This window comes from Hyla sarda, chromosome 7 (assembly GCF_029499605.1).
Source record: "Hyla sarda isolate aHylSar1 chromosome 7, aHylSar1.hap1, whole genome shotgun sequence".
Taxonomy (NCBI): Eukaryota; Metazoa; Chordata; class Amphibia; order Anura; family Hylidae; genus Hyla; species Hyla sarda.
The window spans coordinates 53,908,904-53,912,969 of record NC_079195.1 but is presented as its reverse complement, the minus strand read 5'-3'; the positions used below and the strand labels follow the sequence as shown (position 1 = coordinate 53,912,969).

At 46.8% G+C, this 4,066-nt stretch overlaps 1 pseudogene; it reads right to left on the bottom strand.

Annotated features, from left to right (window-relative positions):
* Positions 1–3,546: 3,546 nt before the first annotated feature.
* Positions 3,547–3,637, bottom strand: LOC130283576 (U2 spliceosomal RNA; annotated as a pseudogene).
* Positions 3,638–4,066: the final 429 nt, after the last annotated feature.

Genomic DNA, 4,066 nt, shown 5'->3' with positions numbered 1-4,066 from the left:
CATTTATTTTGCGCCCCCTCTATAAATCTAAAGAGAAAAGAAAAAACGGGGGAGCTCAGCTAAAAATAATGACAATCGAGGGTGCTTAACCTACATAGAACAAACCACAGGAAAATAAGGAAAAAAGAAATGCATATGGAAGCACACCTGAAACAATCAATTATTCCGAAAATGACAATCTTTATTGGAGCACAAAAAATTACAAAACAATTGAGGAAATATAAAGACACACACAAGTTAAAAACACTTAAAACGGCCCACCCTGGGCCCCACCACACCACCCTCTATAAATCTGTCCATGAGCACATTGTTACCCTGCTCGGGCGTAATGCCATCTAACCTCTGGACAGTCTCTAATGCATTTTGCAACACTACTGCATAGGCCCGAAGGGTCTCACCTGGTTTCTGCCATCTTTCATACAGGCGTAGACGTACCTCAGATGGGGAGTGAGACTCGAACACTTGATATAGTCCCTCAAAAATCTGCTCCACTGTGGCCTTGTCGGAGGCTGGCCAGGTGCGGACCTCTTCCAATGCTGATCCCTGCAGCTGTCCCGTAAGTAACTGCACCTGCTGGTTAGGGGGAAAATAATAAAAAACAAAGAGACTCTGTATCTTCTCCTTGAAGTCTCGCAGGGTGAAAGGATCCTCATTATAGGTAGGGAGCACGGAATTCCTCAAGAAGACAGGTGCGGCTACAGGAGCTCCCAGGCTGTAACGTTGAACTGGAGGCAAAGAGGGCAACATTCTCCTTGCAGACCGTGGTGACCCCTCTGGCGGGGTCGCAGGAGCACCTCCATCCTGTGGGTCAGGTGGTGGTGGTGGAGTAGGCGCTGACATCTTGTCGACTTGATTGGGTGCGCTGGCCCTTTAAGAGAAGCTTGGGTGCGCTGACCTGAAGTCTTGATTGGGTGCGCTGGCCCTTTAAGAGAAGCTTGAGTGTGCTGTCCTGTAGACTTGATAGTGTGCGCTGTCTCTGCTGGGCAATTAAGGTACGCTCGCCGTTTAAGATGAGTTGTGGCATGCTGCGGCAATCTGTGTGGCTTGCTTCTGAGGTTTCTGCTGATTGCTGTGCTGCCGGACCCTTGTCCCGATGTCTGCAGAGTCTATGCAGCGGAGGTGCGCTATAGTAATGCGGGAGCAGCTGCCGGAGCTTTTGATTTTTGCTGCGCCCGGAGGACTTCCGGTTTGGTCCAGGCAAGAAATCCTTCCCCTTGGCAACACAGGGGGGAACTTGGCAGCAACCACACAGAATTCTTCACCTCCCGCCTTACTTTTTCTAGCGCCCCAGCAAAGCACAATTTCAGCAACAATGTCCTGTACAATTTCGGGCGCAATTTCAGTCTCAGCATGCGACAATTCTGCACAGTTTTGAATACACAGTTCTGAATAGGGGGAGGACTTGTGATAACGATGTACACCCGTTTTTCGTTGCAGGTGGTCTTGGTAGCTGAGTTATTAAAGGCACACACCTGTATCCTGTTGGATGCCAAAAAGACTTGTGGTGTCTGGGGTGTTGCAGTGGTGTTGCAGGGTCTGGTGGTATTAACCCTGTGGGGTAAGGTGGTATTAACCCCTGATTTATCTTGACGCCAGGATGCGGTTGTTTTGTATAGAAGGCCCTGCCAACAACCGGGCCAAAACGGCAGGAAATAATGAAATGTCCACAGCAGGAATTGTGCAAATAACTGGAACTTTTAAATAAACTTCTTATAGAACAGTCTTTACAGTTATGCAGTCTCTCAAGAGGCAACCGGGATGCAGGATACCTCACAGGCTTGCTGGGACTGGTAGTGTTGAGACTTATGCAGGCCACTGTGCTACTAATTGTATGCTTGAGTTGAATAGTAGTTACTAAGAATTGTAGATAGAGCTTGGTAACTGTAGTGGATTTAGTGGATTCCTTAGGCTTTGGCCTAGTTGAGATGAATTTAGTATATGCTGATTGTGCTTGCTTTATGTGCAAGTCCCAAGAGAGAAGAGAATTTAGAGACTACAGCCCCTTATATACTAGGGGGGCTGGACTAATCCCATTGGTTGCCAAGCCAGGAGGTCCTGGACAATATGTACAATACACTTATAATGAATTTCTATAAGGCAAGGACTGATGAGTAAGGGGTGAAGCCCTGCAGGAGAGCCCTATGGACTGTAGGGACTCTTCCTGAGGGGACTTAAAGCAGAAACAGAACAAGGTCTTTTATATATATATATATATATATATATATATATATATACATGTTTGTATAAAATGTTTTTGTTAATATGTAAAACTACATAAAAACTGTAAACTAGCAAAACATATACAGTGATCCCTCAACTTACAATGGCCTCAACATACAATATTTTCAACATACAATGGTCTTTTCTGGACCATTGTAACTTGAAACCAGACTCAACATACAATGATGCAGAGAGTCCAGATCTGTGAAACGTGTCAATGGCTGAAGGAACCAACAAATCAGAATGGGCATTTTACTGGTAAAACACCTATATTACTGAAGTGCATGCACTGACTGGCTGTCTGGTAGCGCCCCCTACAGTACAGGGAGGTACAACATGTTCTGTACACTTTACCTGTGCCAGGGTTAGCTGCTCCTTTGGACACCAGGTGAGGGCGGCTCCATTTTACTTTTTTAGGACATTGCGTGTACTGTACAGGACTCTAAAGAAGCTCCTGTCCTCTACATAGTGATTTACAGCTCCAAGCAGTTCTTTTGTGGTAGCCCAGTACGGGATGTGTTACCCCATACCCTTGCTGCCCTGTCAGGTAGCCTCCTGCAGTGCCTCCCCCCCCCCTCTTGCACCTGTTTATTGTAATTGTATATAATCCCTATTTATTTATTTATTTTTTTGCTCTCTATCACCCAAAGTGCAAGAAAAAGTGGAAACGTGTCACACTAAAAAAAAAGTGCACAAAGGATGCGGTCTATCGCTAAGCCCTTCTCCAACAGGATAGAGGCCCCCCCAACAAACCTACTAAAAAGCTACTAAGGGGCCGCAAATGCACCTGGCTCCAACCTAGGCTTTAGACAAGGTATCAGTCGAGGAGCCGTATACCCAAGATGCCCAGGGGTTGCAGAGAGGTGAGGAACCTAATGGCCACACACACCTCCCCTAGACCGCCAGGAGGGACACCTAGAAGGGCTACCGCATCCTGTGTACAAACAAAAACACGCAACGTGGCACAGTGACATACAAAAATTAAAAATTAAGTGAATGAGTGCAGATAAACTACTCGGTCATCCGGCCGGATCTATAAAAATTTCCCTGATCCTAGCCAGAATGCCGGGATACCAAGGGTGAGTGCCAAAGGTGAAGAGTATATGGTGTAGTGCGTTCACTCAGTGAGCTATAACACCCAGTGAGTTTCGGCACCTCAGGGTCACCACTCCCCAAGTCACAAAAGTACCTCGGCTCTATACCCCCAACCTCATGGTGAGACCAGGAGGAAGCAGGTCACATCAGGGCAGCCATTGAGCTGGTTATGTGGCACCAGCCCCGGAACGCCTTGGTACACCTGCCCTCTCCATGCAGCACCCATTCCCCACCAGCTCCACTCCGGCATGCCTGTCCACCGGCATGAAACTGATAAGAACAGATACTACACTTGATCTTAGCCAAAAGGCCGAGAAGCGTAATTGTATACAATCCCTATGTTATATATGTAAGAGTGTTATATCTTTAACACTGTTTACCATGTGATTTGTCATGTGATTGTTACCCAGGAGGTATCAGTGACCAGGTGACTTAGGGGCAGGGCCAGACTGGACCAAAAATAGGCCCGGGCATTTTAGAATAAGCAGCCCATTGTTTTGTGGGAGTCCAAATGCTTGGACCCCACCGATCACCTAATTTCAAGTGACTACAGCTGTTGCAAAGCTAAAATTCCCATCATGCCTGGAGAGCCTCAGGCATTATGGGAGTTGTAGTTTTGCAACAGCTGTAGAGCCACAGCATCACCCATCATCACTGCAGAACTAACAAGTGACTACAGCTCTGATGGGACAGTCAGGAGAATACACAATGATACCAGTGACCTGAGTGATGTCTTCTCTGTTAGTCCAGG